The following is a 17,611-nucleotide window of genomic DNA, read 5'->3' as shown; positions in this document are numbered from 1 at the left end:
GTTTTTTTTTTTTTTTAACATTTTCTTATAGATCCAGTATTACATTTTGACACCGCAATTGAAGAAAATCAAATTATTTGATATAATTTATTGTAGTAAGTGTTAAAATCATACTTAAAATACATAGCTCAGTAAGTTGTTTTGGTCACTCTACACTATAGTCATATACCATTAATTTTATACTGGCACTAAAAATTAATCTTATAAATATATTCGAAAATTGTTTAGGTGTAAGCGAATATGTGAATATACATACTTTTAAACAAGAGTTTATGTTTGTTTGTGTACATCTTTTTGTACAAATTTTAAGTTTGATTCCGAGTATGATGAAAATTTGCACTTTTGACATTCAAAACATGAGGAATTTTAATGTCTACATAAGATTCCTAAAAACGCCGGTAATTACCCTTAGCCACCGCTTAAAGCGAAATTTTGGGACTTTTTGGTGAAATGTTGTGCAACTTGTATTTAAAATAAAAGACATATTATTTATCTCTACATCTAAAAATTAAAAAAATTAAATAAAATCACATGTCAACAGTCATAAAAAATAAATTTTAATTAAATTTCTAAGTATGAAATAAAATAGTTACATATGTGGAACTTTCATCGTTTTAAATATTAATTATTTTATTCATATAATCCTTGTCGACGTTAGGGCCGTTCCCGTCGCTCGGAGTCGCTGCCCAGCTGCTCCGGTAGAGAGGGTACGTGCCACGTGGCAAGGGAACTACCCTAACTCGAATGAAATAAAAGAGTTTAACACATTAAGCTGGGTTTAATGCACACGTCACACACTGTACATGGGCTGTCACGGCTCCCCTCTGTGACAGTCCATCAGGGCGAGGCCCGGCTCCACGCACTGAGCGCGACACGACACTACCAGTGACCTGACTGGCGGAGACACGACAGTGACGCGACTGACAGTGGCATGAATGACGGTGACGTGACTGGCAGTGACGCGAATGACGATGACACGAAAGACTGATGTAACTGCCGACGCGAACGACGGTGACGTGATTGACGGTGACGTGACTGACAGTGACGCGAATGATGATGACACGAAAGACTGTGACGTAACTGCCGACGCGAACGACTGTGACGTGACTGACGGTGACATGACTGACAGTGATGTGAATGACGATGACACGAAAGACTGTGATGTAACTGCCGACGCGAACGACGGTGACGTGACTGACGGTGACGTGACTGACAACGCGAATGACGGTGACGTGACAACGGTGACACGACTGACAGTGCGTGGAGCCACATGGTAACAGGCGGGGAGACGCGACTCAGTCACCCGGGAAACACATCTACAGGTACACAACAAGACAAATAGATATTTACACCCTCACATAATTACATAAACAAAACCTTTGTTACACCTTTGCGCATGGGCGCCGGCGCACACGCAAGCCTGAAGCAGCAATGGGCAATAATGGCCTCAGCGAGCCGGAGGAGCACTTGGGACGACGTCATCCTACTTTAAAAGTATTTTCGTAAATATTAAGTACTTAATTTTGACGTAGTCCGGCCGGAGGCCGATTCAAGCCCGACTTGCAACCGCCCGCCAGTAAACCCACCTCTTTCTGGAAAAGGCCCTTGTCTGAAAGACATTGTACATGTCTCCGACCTGGTGCTTCTATGGAATGTAGTTCAGCCAGCGCCCATAGATGGCAACTATAATTTATACACATACAGACTAAACAATGATGTGTCTTGGCCTCTATTAAACTGTGGCACCAATTAGCATTCATGTGTAATAGCAATGTTGACCTCTCTCTCTCTCTCTCTCTCTCCGGCCACGCTCTGGAATCCTTTGCTGGAGCAGCCTTCGGGATTACGCTCTAGCATCCTTCCTCCCCTGGAGCGGCCCTTCGGGATTACGCTCTAGACTCCCTCCCCCCCTTGGAGCGGCCCTTCGGGGATTTCGCTCTAGGCTCCTGTTCTCCCCCCCCTTCTCCCCTATCTTCGCTCATGCCCAGCAAGAGGGCAGGCAGACGACATTCCAGGCAGGGCAATCACCAGCTGGACAAGAAGGAACTCTTCGATAGCGCCTGAACCCGCTACACCTCGGGGGTTTTCAATCCTGGGACACGTCAGTACTGGATAACTAGCTCTACGAAAACCCCCCTCTTAAATTCAATTACAGCCGAAGGCCTAGTGGGCCACGCCGGAGCAGAAAGTATCCACGCCCAAAACCATTGGTTAGCGACTGTGCTAGCCTGGCGCCCACCGGAACATACCCACACACCACCACTTCCCACTAGGCCCCGCCCAGGTCTCGAAGCCAAGACCGCGGGTGACGGCAATTTTTATAATATGTGCTCTTCTAAAAAATTTAATCATAATGTTGAAAATTGTATTTTAAAGGTCCCTTCATTCTATTTCTTGACTACTAAACAGCATTGCGATATTTATAGTAATAAAACAATACTAGTATGCGGTTAGGTTAGCTATATTTCAAATGCTGTATAAGGTTGTAAATGTTTTATTATTTTTCGTTAGTGACATTAAATCTCTTAACGAAGTTTTCTTGTATTCGAAAATACCACTTTTGGAGTATTTACTCAGATAAATAAGTATGTATATACTGTCGTGTACCCGTCTCCGTAGGACGCGTGGAGACGTGGCGGACGTCTCTCGGCCGTTTTCTTGTATTGCCCAGCGCCAGCTCTCTCGTGTAGAGCAGCCTCCTGCGGGGAGGCAGGGGTGGACCGTCCGGCCCTGTAGCTGCCGAGGGACGTCTCCCGCGCTGGAGAAAAGTGCGGTGCAGGCTAGTTGTGTTAGTCCACGTGTTTTGTCCCGTGGACACGCCAGATACAAAACAACACTCACACGGTAGAAAAAACGATAAAAGAGATTATAACACCCTTTAGAACAGAACCAAAAGCGATAATAGCGGCGAGTTTATTAAGCGTCTCGCTACCGCGCCTAGCCTCGAAGTTGGCTCACACGGTACTGGAGACCAGGACGCCGGGGCACTGCTCTCGCACGCACGGAGCGGAATGGACGTCATTCCCAAAGCCGCGGCGCGCTGCGGACAGGGCTGTGATCCGGGCTTTAACCCAGAGGCACGGATGTACGACGTCAATTCATACCAGTGGAGCACCAATAAAATAAAATAAAAAAATTATAGAAATTTTGTCATGTTTCACAAAACTAACATACCTTAATAATCAATTTACAAATAATTCACTTTTAAATTTAAGTATATTTAATTTTTATATGTTTATGATATGTGTCATGTTAAAAGTGAGGTAATTTTTCGAGATTGTTAAATCAATAAATTTTTGTAGATTATAAAAACTTGTTTCCTTTATGAATACATTTTTTTCATACAACCTAAAGTGTTAATTCATTAATAAACGACAAAAATATTTCAAACAGTGAGAGAAAATCTGCTCAGTGTCCGCCCATTATAACACATGGGTTTTTGAATTTTGCGGGCGTTCTTCAGGCTAAGCCACTATTATCGCTTTGATCGTGAATCGTTAGCGTTCGTCATTTTAAAATGCTTGAGTTTCCTTTATTGTTCTACTAAAATATTTCACTGTTTATTCGTTGGCTTGACGTCACTGATGTCGTTTATTAAATTAAAAATGGTGTCGGTTCGTGTTTGGAAATGTTTTCCGGTAGTAGGAGTCGGTTACAATTGTCATCGAAGTAAATGTATTAGTGGCGTAACCTGAATCAACCAGTGTGTTAAGGAAAATAGTGCCGTAACTTTTGCGATCCCAAAAATGGTAAGGTAAGTGGATTTAGATTGCTTCACATTGCTTACATAGCCGTATGTTAGTTTGTTTAATTTTCTGGGGTTTGATTGTAAGTTGAACTTACAGTATTTAATATATAATTAGTGAAACACCTCTTTTAATGATTCAAAAATTCGTAAATATTCAATAAGAGGTTGAATATAACGAACTCACCTAACCTAGTTTTGAGAGGCAGTTTTGAGAGGTGCATTAGAAAAAAGATATTTCACGTGTTTACTTTTTTTTATATTTGGTTACATTCTGACTACATTATAAATACTGTAAAAGGTGTTAACATTTGGTTAGGTTAGATAAACTGCATTAATTATGTATGATGTATTTATTACATATGAAATACATGCTATTAATTTAGTTGGCGTAATGCAGTAAAGGTAAATATGTAGTTGAGCGGTATTTGCGAAAAAAAATGTTAAAAACCCGAAAATACCTTTATTATATGCTCTTCAATTTTTCTCTTTTCATTAAAAGTGGCGGAGATAAGAAATTCCAAATACTGTAGGAGATATCGAATTTTTAATTTCATCACAATACCAGTCCATTCATGTGGCGTTCACCATTGTTTCTTGTTTACGAGTATCTATTTTTTTATTGGATAATGATGTCACGTGATTGTTCGTGATAGGCCAAAATTCAAATGAACCAATACGTGATTATTTAGTTCATTTATTGTTTAAAACAGTGTTTAATTACCGCCTCCAACTTAGGTGAGTTTTTAACGTTTCTAATTTTGGTAAATCTGTATTGTACGGATTAGCGCAAAAAAAAATCGTACAAATATGAAATAACTTTCATTATATGCTATCTAACGTCCTCTTTTCAGAACCGCCTGCGGAGATTAAAAATTCCAATTACTTTCGGAGATATCGAATTTTTTAATATTCATTTTTTGGCGATTTTTTTAAAAAAAAATTTTAAAAATCCGAAAATACCTTTATTCTGTGCTCTTTAACTTCCTCTTTTCATTAAACCCGGCGGAGATCAGAAATTCCAAATACTTTAGGAGATATGGAATTTTTTAATTTTCGTGATGTGCACTGATGCTTTGTTGCTTGTTGCTCCATTGTTGCTTGTTTACAAGTATGATTTTTTTTTTTTTTTTCCGCGACGTAGTTGAACGACTACATCACGTAAAAAGAAAATTACGTGAGTTCCTACTGTTCATCCTTTTTCCCGGTTTGTTAGGTCAGGTCAGCTACATTATAAATACTTTATAAGTAAACAACCATTAAAATTAATTTTATTATTTTTAATGTCCGTTCAGTTTCAAAGTATTTATACTGTAGCTGACATGACCTAATCTACCTTTGTCCCGTTTTGTTAGGTCAGGTCAGTTACATTATAAATACTTAAAACTATACAAGTAAAATTAATTAATATTATTTTTAATTTCCGTTTATATTGAAGTATTTATCATGTAACTAACCTTACCTAATGGAAAATTTCTGTTATTTAGGCATTCACGCACACACGGCAAAATATAAAATGGCGTCTGTTGAATGATTACATAGGGCTTGTATTGCAAGATAAGAACGGTGATATCTCCAAAAGTAATTGGAATTTTTAATCTCCGCAGGCGGTTTTGAAAAGAGGACGTAAAAGAGCATATAATGAAAGTTATTTCATATTTGTACGATTTTTTTTGGCGCTAATCCGTACAATACAGATTTACCCTAATTTTAAAGTCTTATTTGTTATTTGAATATTGTTGCGCAAGTAATAAGTAAAAAAAAATTATGTGAGTTCCTACTGTCCATCCTTTGTCTCGGTTAGTTAGGTCAGGTCAGTTACATTATAAATAATTTAAAACTAAAGAATAATTAAAATTAATTCATATTATTTTTAATATCACCTTAGTTTGAAAGTATTTATAATGTAACTGACCTGACCTAATCGACCATTTTAGTTTACTGTTCATCCTCTGTCCCGGTTTGTTTGGTCAGGTCAGTTACATTATAAATATTTTAAAACTAAACAGCCATTAAAATTAATTCACATTTTTAATGTCGGCCTAGTTTGAAAGTATTAATAATGTAACTGACCTGACCTAATCAACCATTTTATTAATTACGCATTCACGAACACACGGCAAAATAACAAAAATGTCAGCGGTCGAATGGTTGCACAGGTTTTGTGTTGCAAAATTAAAAAAATTAGATATCTCCTTAAGTATTTGGCATTTCTTATCTCCGCCGGTTGTTTTGAAAAGAGGAAGTGAAAGAGCATAGAATAAAAGTATTTTTGGATTTTTAGCATTTAGTTTCGCAAATACCGTCCAACTACATATTTACCGCAGTAAACTTTTTTTTTTGCAAGAATCATTAATCAAAAAAACTCATACCTTGTAGTTATATATTAATGAAATCAGAAATCATTAATGCTTCAAAATATGGGAAACCTAAGATACATATCTATCCATTCCGAGGTCACATTTGTGCATATTCTGTTTTTGATCAAGTTCAGTTTACATTACTGGATTCCTATTGGTTGGAAATAAAGTAGGGGAAATGTATATCATGGAAGTTGCAATGCTAATGATAAATTGAATTGTGCAAAAAAGGAAAATATAATATTTAATAGTGGGAACAGTGTATGTCATAATAGTGCCGTGAAAGGAAAAGAATAATCATAGTGTGAGTTTCAGGGCGAATGGTTCAAGGAGGTGTCAAGTAAATAAATGTTTTTATGAAGTGAATAAGTAAGCAAAAAGTATTGAGTAGATATTAAGATAGTTATTGGAAATGCGTGGAAATAAGTGTAGTAGTCATGAGAGAAGAGCAAGGTCATGTGTGTTTATAATAAATAAGTGTATCGGTGCAGTGTTGAGAAAGAATTATTTATTGCAGTTAGGCACAGGTAAACAGCGGTTTCTGTTTCGTTAAGTTATATAGAATATATTGATAGGAGGAATGGCATTTGTTTTTTATGTAAATTTTCTATCTACCTACATGAGAAATATTGACAGTAAAAGATTATTGTCTTAGAGCTAAGAAAGGTAAATGGGTTTTTATGTTTTTAAAATGTATGTGATTTGTAGTTGTGGTAAATATTTACTTGGGCGGTATTTCCGAAAAAAAATGTTAAAAATCCGAAAATACCTTTATTTTATGCTCTTCAACTTCCTCTTTTCATTAAAATCGGCGGAGATTAGAAATTCCAAATACTTTAGGAGATATTGAATTTTTAAATTTCTTCATATGTAGTTGAGCGGTATTTGCGAAAATAAATGTTAAAAATCCGAAAATACCTTTATTATATGCTCTTCAAATTCCTCTTTTCATTAAAAGCGGCGGAGATTAGAAATTCCAAATACTTTAGGAGATATTGAATTTTTAAATTTCAGCACAAAACCAGCGCATTCCTGTGGCGTGCGTGCACCATTGTTTCTTGTTTACGTACGAGTATCTATTTTTTTATTGGATAATGATGTCACGTGATTGTTCGTGATAGGCCAGAATTCAAATGAACTAATACGTGATTATTTAGTTCAATTATTGTTTAAAACAGTGTTTAATTACCGCTTCCAACTTAGGTGAGTTTTTAACGTTTCTAATTTTAAAGTCTTATTTGTTATTTTGATATTGTTGCGCAAGTAATAAGTAACAAAAAAATTTACGTGAGTTGTTACTGTACATCCTTCGTTACGGGTTTGTTAGGTAAGGTCAGTTACATTATAAATAATTTAAAACTAAAGAATAATTAAAATTAATTCACATTATTTTTAATATCACCTTAGTTTGAAAGTATTTATAATGTAACTGACCTGACCTAATCGACCATTTTAGTTTACTGTTCACCCTCTGTCCGGGTTTGTTTGGTCAGGTCAGTTACATTATAAATATTTAAAACTAAACAGCCATTAAAATTAATTCACAAAATAATTTTTAATGTCGGCTTAGTTTGAAAGTATTAATAATGTAACTGACCTGACCTAATCAACCATTTTATTAATTACGCATTCACGATTCACGTATTCACGAACACACGGCAAAATAAAAAAAATGGCGCCGCTCGAATGGTTCCACAGGTCTTGTATTGCAAAATTAAAAAATTCGATATCTCCTAAAGTATTTGGAATTTCTTATCTCCGCCGATTTTAATGAAAAGAGGAAGTTGAAGAACATATGATAAAGGTATTTTCGGATTTTTAACATTTATTTTCGCAAATACCGCTCAACTACATATGATGAAATTTAAAAATTCGATATCTCCTAAAGTATTTGGAATTTCTTACCTCCGCCACTTTTAATGAAAAGAGGAAGTTGAAGAGCATAAAATAAAGTTATTTTCGGATTTTTAACATTTTTTTTCGGAAATACCGCCCAAGTAAATATTTACTGTAGTTGTTTTATGTGCTATTGGTTTTATGTTAGGTTAGTTTTGTAATTGTTAAAGTGAAAAAACAGAGCAAAAGGTTTGGTGAGGGTAGGTCATCTAATAATATATACCTATATTTTAATTTACATCACAATAGGGTAGATAAATTTATGAAGTCAAGGCCGTGCCGAAGGAATAAATTCCTGTATGTATTTTTGGTATAAGCAGTAAAATTTATGGGTTTTGGAGAGAGAGAGGGTGTAAATGCAGTAATTTTCACATGTTTCATTTAGGTAAATTATAAGTTTAGGTACATAATAGTAAAGTAAGAGTTAAATTCTATCAGGTCTAGGCCATACTGATATTTCATATGGTAAAAATGAGACAATTTGCCATAATATTTTTTTTGGCGTTATCGTGAAGTAGACAAGAGTCCTACTCTATAGTCTAATTTACAATACCAGTATTTAATTTTTAGAAAATGAGACGTTTCAAGGTAGTAATTTATTGGTATCGTGAAGTAGACTACATTCCCATCCGGTTTAGTCTATTTTGCGATACCGGCATTTTATCTTCATAATCCATCACTTTTCACACAACTTTTATGTTTCAGTATCTAAAGTTTTCTAATAAATAGGGCACACTGTTATTTTCTTTATACCACCATCATTCGTAACATCGACAGACATAATTTCTTTGATAATGAAATATTGGGGTTGCAGAATAAACTAAAGTAGGGAGGACTAGAGTCTTAGTCTAGTTTATATTACTAAAAAAAATATGTTCAAAAAAAATGAAATTCGTGAAAAATAGTGCATTTATTTTTGTATTTTTGATATAGATTGAGAATGGTAGGTTAGGTTAGCTAGATTTAAAACATTATAATAATCCTATAATAGGTGATACTGAAGAAGCACGAGTGAGCAGCAAAGTTCTGTGATCTTAGGAACTGTTCGGACCTTGGAATGGACAAATGTGAACCTTAGGCTCCCCACAAAATACAAAGAAGCATTAAATAACTCATCTTAGCATTGACTTCCAAGATGTGTACGTCTGTTTAAAATATTGAACATGATAGAAATAATATAAAATATTCAACATGGTGGAAATAATATCCGTCTATTAACATGATAGTGGAAAAATTATTTGGTCTTAGGTTGTTACCACTCACTACCTCCGGCTGGCTAAAATTAAGTGATAGTGGAACATATAGGTTTGCAGGTCACGAAGAAAGAAGAAATTTATAAACAATGTTTAATGTATTACCTGTTTTTTTTTAATTTATGTAAAAATCACACTATATTTCATACAATAGAGCACACAACAAAAAATTAAATGGTACCTCCATAAAAAAAGAAAAACACGTAGACTTATTACAAATTACATTATAGTGCCCGGATAAGTTCCGGGCAGCGACGGCTGGACAAAACCCTTTGTCGCCTCGCTGTGGGCTTTGCCTATGACTACGGTCAAAAAATTCAAATTAATTTAAATGTCCGAAAGAAAAAAAAAAGTTCTCAGGCGTCGCCCGGACCGTAGTCGCAAAGTTGTTCTTCAAGTTAACATAGCTAAATGATGCGAGCCATCGCCCGACCACGACCTCTCGGCACGGTGCTCAGACAATGACTGATCTTACAGCCTTCCTTTCATTTGTGCGGGCAGTGTCCTGGGCTCGCTGACGTAATTATCAGCCAATCACGGCGCGTAGCAACAGAAGTGTCTACGAAATGCTTATTTCTGTTCCCATGACACAGCGATTTTGTCTCTTTCTCACACTCCCGTGACCCACACGCCTAGCGTGTGAAACAAAGCCTCGGTCGTGAAAAAACGAAGGAGAATCACGTCAGCATGCCTTCCCACACAAAGAAGCCAGCAAAAAATTACCAGAAAAATAAACTTATGAATTTTAAAAATAAAAACAAACCCGGAGAATTATTTTCAAAATAACTTCGAAAAAGGAAAAAACTTTAAATCTAACCTGAAATATGACAAAAAATTTATAACAAATTATTATTGCTAAATTGCATGAGGAAGGCTGTAATCTGGGTTGTTACAAGGTAATGAAGTAATACAATCATGGCTTTGTAATTTTACAGAATTATTAATGGTGGAAATAATATCCGTCTATTAACATGATAGTGGAAAAATTATTTTGCGTTAGGTAATGAAGTAATACAATTATGGCTTTGTAATTTTACAGAATTATTAAAAAAAATAAAAAGTAACAATGTATTTTTATTTTTGTATTTGCTTTATTTTTGGATTCACCCCCTTTCTTGGATAATTACAAAATATATTAATTGCAGAATATGAAAATTTTAGCCATTTTTATAATGTTACATTTATTTCCTTGAGTAGGATCTATTCTGAAAAAGTTAAAGGTTCCAATAACTTTGGTTTTGAGTACTACTTGCTCTGAGAAATGCAGTTAAGTATTTTGAATGTCATTTACCTAACCCAACCAAGTGTCCACATTCTAGAAATTCAGAATAGGTTAAGAAAAGTAAGGAAATTTTTCTTGAAATCCTGGAAAAGTAAAGGAAATTCGCCAGTGGTAGTAATTTGAAGGGAAAATGTCATACTTCAATATGCCTTTATCCATTCTGTGGAAGCAATTTTTTTCAGAATTATTTTTAGTGTATTGTCATATCCACAATGTAAAATGGTGTGTACAAGTTTCAGTGCAAAATTTCTTTTTTGATATATAATTCTAGTTTTTTGTATTTGATAGGCTTAAATAAAAAATTAAATATAAAAAAAGAAAGAAATTGGACAGAGAAATAGACTAGGATAGTGAAGTCCAGATTTTTTTCTTTCAGAAAATTGGAAATAGGTAAATTTGAGAAAAAAATAGCTAGTCATTCCTCTATTAACCAACAATTAACATTAAGCAAAAGATCCATTTATTAAATCATGTTTCATCATAATGAAATTTTTTTATGTCCTGGGTAGGTTCCTAGACCTTCTAAAAATGCCTACATTTTGCACCATTTCTCGAAAATAGTGAATTAATAAGTAAATAATAAACGAAATAAAGTTTGCAACTGTATTATGTATGGACATAAAAAATTTACTTAAATTTTTTGTATGCACAAAGCACAAACCCGTTTTCATTGCATGCTAAGCAATTTTGTTTTGCTAAAATTTCATTATCAAATAAGGCTTTTAAGTGAAGTATGTTTTATTATTCGACTATCAATATATAATAAAGTTTTGATTAAAATTTGATTTTTAAGAAATGCAACCCAGTGTGTAGTGAATGGTAGAAAGTCTTATTAACACATGATGTAAAAACTTTACGCTCAGTTTGTGACTTGCCGGGTGACGTGTTGCAGCACAGTCAAAAAATCAAAACCTGTCAGCCTGGATAAAGCAAGTGTAAGGTTTTAAACATATAGTTAAGAGCGAGGATGAGATAAAGAAAAACTTGAGGAAGTGAGTGTGTGCCATACAAGTGGCTGTTCCTCACATGCCTTTGATGGAGAGGAGGTAAGACAATGAAGAAGGGAAAATTTACAGAAAATCTTTCTTGTTGCTGTAACTAGAGACCAATTTATTATGTTCTTTTTGGAGCCTTATGGTGATTATGTACTACGTATTTTACTATGTGACTTAACATCACACTACCGAAGAATCAAATGTAAACAATTGTGCAACTTTTGTTAAGAGTTCTGCATGTACCAAAAATTCATGGCAGACAAAAAGTTAACTCACAACATTGCAGAAATTTTCTCCAACGTCTCCACTAGTGAGCTGCATGTATATGTCCTATTTTTTATACTGGATTTAATATTTTCAGTATTCTTGTCGATGGTGTCAGCTGAAGATTTTGGCTAGTTCAGCACACGTACAATGTCTGAACACCACTGGCCCAACTTGTACAGCAAGAGCGACAGAACGCTTGCTCTTCTTAGCAGCAGGGCCAGTCTGTTGTGTAGCCATTATTGCACAACATATGCTACTACACTCATACAGGAAGAACATCCAATTAAATGGAAAATAAATGAATCAGGATTAATTGTCAGCAATAAAAATGTTATCAGTCAACATGGATTGAAAAAAAATATGGATACCTTTAATTTGATAAAAATGAAACTTATTTACCATAAAACACAATTGCAAACTAACTACCCTTGCAGCAAGACATCAGCCAATAGCATCAGTTATAAGGTGCACAGAAAATCAGAGGACGTTTTCTTGTCATTGGCTACACCAGAATAGGAGGTCGAAGGTATATAAACCACTTGTTTTCCAGTGTCCTCTAGGTTGGCTGTAGTCTCTCGGGGTGTAAGCATCGCTCCTGCGGGTTGTAGGCCAGAATATGCCCTGCGACATTTTGGGTTGCCAAAGGCTGGCTTTGTGAGCTAACCGAGGGTGACAAGCATTGCCATCTGCTACCAACCCATTCCACGGTGGCAGAGGATTCCAGCGAGATTTGTAACCTTGCTGGGGTGACAATAATAACTAATAGCAGTCCGCTGACCACTGCCTGGCTTGGTGGGGTATTTGGCAATCGGCGGTGAAAGGCAGCTTGTAAATAGATTGGCGTGCAGCAGAAAGTAGTTTTATCGGCAAAGGCACTGCAGGGGATCTTGATGTGCCCTGGATGCGAAGTGTAGCGAACTGTGGGCTCGAACTTGCAGAGCTGCAGAATGCTGCGCGCGCAACGGAGCTGAATAGTGTCGGAACTCTGAAGGAAGACAGCTGGGGCCACTGTATGGCTGGCAGTGGTAGTCCTGAGCGGCGTGCAGTCAACCGACTTGAGGAGTTAGAGGAACCGAGAAGTCGTTTCCCTCCCCCACCCTGGCACAAAAGGTAGCTGGCTGTTGACTAGAAGATGGAGCATCGCTGGACTGCCTGGAACCTCATGCACCCGCAATTGGAGCCTATTTACTGGCTTGTCTGCCCACTTCAGAGCATTCGTGCTCTTGGCCATTGGAGCTAGGCACTTGTGCTGGTGAATCATTGGGTTTACCCGCTGACAAGGCTTGCCGTGCCTACCGCTGCTGTACATGTTGCCAGAACCGAGGCTGTCCAGTAGGCTAAGCTGTGGCTCTGGCACGAAGGAAGAGAATATCTACAGTAGCAAGTCCGTAGTTTGGGCCAGCCTTTTATGCCGATTTTTATATGCAGAGAGTAAGGGCTACAATGCTACACCTTTCTCCACTCAATTTTAAATATAATAGTCTCATTTTTCTTAAAAAACTGTTTGGCAAATATGTAAAATACCAACTTTCATATTATTTCCTGTTATAAAATTTCAGATTTTAAAATTTTTTTTAGTTTTTCTTACTCAAAACATTTTTCAGCAGTGTATGTAACTATTTTTGAGGGATACAAATTTTTATTAAAAAAATATATATGTATATATAAATACTTAATGAATTACATTATTTGAATGTAAGTGCAATAATGATTTATTAAATTTTTCTGTTTTGTTTCTTAAAAAACATGATTATATCTCTGATTATTAATAAAAAAAATTAATAGTTTAAATGAATCCTAAAATCAAAGCATGAGTAATACCTACTTTAAAACTTCCAATCATATTAGAGTTAAACTGATTGTATTTATCAGTTTTTTAACACGCTTTTATTAGCTTAACTTGTAACTATGTAATCAGATCTTGAAAGTCAATTTTAACTTACTTCTAATTGTCATTTCGATTTGAAACTTTGCTAGTTTATGTAATCCCGATGACAATATAATAATTTCATGACTTTGACCAGAAGAGAGAAGGGTCGGGGAGGGACATAGGGGTCAAAAACCATTACTTTTCATGCTATGGGCAATAACCATGCTTTTTGTATGTCCGTGCATGGAGGGAAATTTGCCTGAAGTCAACTCCCCCTTTTGTGTGTGTATGTGTGTGTGTATTATAATTTAAACTGATTTTGTTAATTATTGATGTGCTTTAATATTTGTGGCAACAGTGTTTTTCATTTACTCCGTAAGGCAATCCAAGCCTGAAACAGACTATAGTTGCCTGCACATTGGTCCTAGGATAGGCATTTATCAGTAAGATTACATTCATGATGGATTGGCTGTATAGACTGTGTATATTTTTGAGCTAATAAAATATATGTATTTCTGAAAGTTAACTTTTTTTAGTAATTATGTAGTGTGAGATTATTATTTTTTTTAGCAAGTCTGAGAGGAATTTTTGACAAATGACTTTGTAAGAAACAAATTGATGATGTAGATGTTACCAGATCTTTTTTTTTGTTTACATATTTCGCTAACTGCAACAAATGAAAAGCCAACATGACAATTGTAGCTCAGCATGATTTTAAAAACAATGCAAATTTTCATTTGAAATTGTTACAGTGTAAATGAGTTTTCATAATTGAATGAAATCACAACAGTGAACTGTCTTAAAAGAATGAAGTAACCATGCCTACCATTCATAGTCTATAGCCCTAAGTAGCAATTCTCACCAGTAAATCATAACAATTTTAACAAATTAAGGTATTAAAATTTTTATTTACGAAATGCCCTGAATGAGTCTGCTAGTGTTCAATAGTGTTATTAGATCTGTTACTAGTTAATATAGTATATCAGCAACATATTATGTCACTTTAAAATATGAACAGTAACACTATATCCTTCAAGGAAACAATATCACTGGCATATTAAAACATGCATGTGTTCTAATTATTTTCAATACAATAAATAGGTACACAGTGAATGGAATTTTTTTAAAATTTATTGAGTTGACATTGAGGTCAAATCCCTGGAGTCATTAAATCACTAATAAAAGCACAATATTTAAGGCTTACTGACGTCTCCGCTGTGACTGTAGACAGCTCATGCAAACCCAGTGTGTTTCCTGCAAGCAGCCTATTGGAGGAGCACCACAGTGAATAGGATTGCTTTGTAATTGATGCGTAATAGACTATTATAAGACTTGAAATGAGAAGTTCCTGGAATGTAAACGGGTAAGTTGAAGATTTTTCAGATAATGTAAGAAGTTGTTAGGCAGCTATGAATAAGAAAATGCATCCTCTGCAAATTTTTTTTGTGCATAAGAGACAGGTGTGTGAATAAACCATAAATTAGAAATTGTTGTGGGTGTATTAAGCATAAGTATTTGTTTTAAGTATAGTTTAGTAACTAATAAAGAAGTTTTTTTTTAAAACATACTTAGCTGACTTTATTATTGGTGCAAGAACTTGTTACTTCTGGGGCACTGGGACATTACGAAATTGCATCAGGCATTGTTAGTCGAGACGTTTTATTGGTGCGCAACTTTCTACTCCTGGGCCATTGGGACAGTATATTATGATGTTTTGAAGATTAGTCTGATAAGTTCCCTAGATTCCTTGATGAACAAGAACGCTTTGCATGCGAGTATGTGACATAGCATGAGACAGAAACATGTTTGTGAGTTCATTAACTGAATAATCAATTAGTGTACAGTTTCATGATTAATAAAGATGATGTTTATGGTTTTCAATTAGACAATTTATTGGTGTGCAGCATGCTGAAATCATTTCCTTTCAAGGCCATACAAAACTGTATACTGTTAAATGTGTTAAAGTGTTATATACATGTATGCATATAGTAATTTATTATTTATTTATTATTTATTAAAATTTGTGACATGCACACCAACAGCCGAAGCTTTAGAGGTGTGCACAGAACAAGTAATACAAACACGACACATACAAACGAATAAATACAACATAAACAGGATAATAAAAGACGACACATACAAGCGAATAAATACAACCTACACAGGAAAATAAAGGACGACACAATAACAAACAAAACAAAACAAAACAGCAACTGAGATAATTTTAACTAATTGATCTAAAATTGGAAGAATAAACAGGATTATAAAATTACTCAGAATATTAGGGTAATCATAAAAATTAAAATTTGAAGTTTTTAATAAAATTTTCATATTTATTGAAATTTGAGATAAGTCTGTAAATTAAATCATTATTATTGTGTAAGGAACATAATAGGGATCGAAGGCGGCTTTTGAACTGCGGGACTCGAATACCAGAGTTATCAAGTAAGTATAAGCAATTAATTTTTGAACTATAGCACTTAAACACAAACAGGGCATCCAGATGGATGCGACGATTTGAAAGAGATTCTAATTTGGGTAATTGATGGTGTCTAGAACTAATTATTTTGAAAAATTTATTTTGTATGGATTCAATATTGTCACTGTCGGTGGTGTTAATACTGTTCCAGATAACTGAGCAATATTCGAGTTTACTTCTAACTAAGGACAAATAAAGAGTAAGAATGGATTCAATATTAGATGCATAGTAAGTTATATAATTTATTAAATATAAGGTTCTACGGGAAAAGGATACTAAAGAATTAACATGTTGATGAAAGAATAGTTTGGAATCAAGAATAACACCAAGATCTTTTATACTAAGAGATTTGGAAATTTTTGAGTTGTCAAGAAAATAATCATATTTAACTGGATGAATTTTCCTTGTGAAAGAAATAATTTTTGTTTTATCTTTGTTAAGTGAAACTAAATTCATTTTGCACCAATTATCAATTTCAGTAATATCAGATTGAAGAAGCAGACAGTCATTTAAGGAGGAAATTTCTCTGGATATTTTAAGATCATCAGCAAACAGAAAACCAGTAGTATGATGAAGAACTTTAAAAATATCATTGATATAAATATTGAATAATAAGGGAGATAAAGTACCCCCTTGAGGCACACCAGAAGTAGCATGATATAAAGTAGAAGTTTTTTTATTAAGTGAAACAAAGAAACATCTATCTTTAAGGTAACTAGTAAACCAGGTTATATAATTATTACAGAGACCGAAGTTAGAAAGTTTAGCTAGTAAAATGGAGTGATTGACAGTATCAAAGGCTTTAGCCAGATCAAAATAACATGCATCAACCTGCCCCCTTGTTGTAACTTTATTGTATATAGGATTAATAAATGAGAGAAGATTAGTAGAAGTTGTCATACTATTTCTAAAGCCATGCTGATTAGGAGCTAATCTGTTGTTTATTGGAAAGTTAATATGTTTAAATATTATTTTTTCAAAGATTTTAGTAAAGCCATTTAATAATGATATAGGCCTATAATTAAATACACTGAGTTTACTACCCTTTTTATGTATGGGAATAACCTTAGCTATTTTCCATTTAGTGGGAAATACTTGTGATTTTAGACTTGTATTAAATAGATGCAACAATAGAGGCATTAGAATAAAAGAGCAGCCTTTAATAATGAAATTTGGTATACCGTCAGGACCAGTAGACATAGTTGGTTTTAATGATTTAATTCCCCATAAGACCTGGCTTTCTGATAAGAATGATACAGGAATTGAATCGTGAATAATATCGGGATCAATGATACGAGGGTGGTTGGTGGATGGTACATATACACTAGCAAAGTACTTAGCAAAGACATTAGAAAGAATACCAGGATCATTACAGATATCACCATTGACATTAAGAGAATGGGATTCACTATAACCATTTTTCATAACATTGACATATCTCCAGAATTTTTTAGGGTTATTCTT

At 34.8% G+C, this 17,611-nt stretch overlaps 1 long non-coding RNA gene across 1 annotated transcript in view; it reads left to right on the top strand.

Moving 5' to 3' along the window:
• Positions 1–3,468: 3,468 nt before the first annotated feature.
• The window catches only part of LOC134534013 (uncharacterized), a 32,227-nt gene continuing 18,084 nt past the window's right edge, over positions 3,469–17,611 (top strand). The window contains exon 1 of the long non-coding RNA XR_010075424.1: positions 3,469–3,754. This is a non-coding gene — a long non-coding RNA (uncharacterized LOC134534013). The remainder of the gene's footprint in view (positions 3,755–17,611) is intronic.

Source organism: Bacillus rossius, chromosome 7, assembly GCF_032445375.1.
Source record: "Bacillus rossius redtenbacheri isolate Brsri chromosome 7, Brsri_v3, whole genome shotgun sequence".
Taxonomy (NCBI): Eukaryota; Metazoa; Arthropoda; class Insecta; order Phasmatodea; family Bacillidae; genus Bacillus; species Bacillus rossius.
This window is presented reverse-complemented; position numbering and strand designations above follow the sequence as displayed.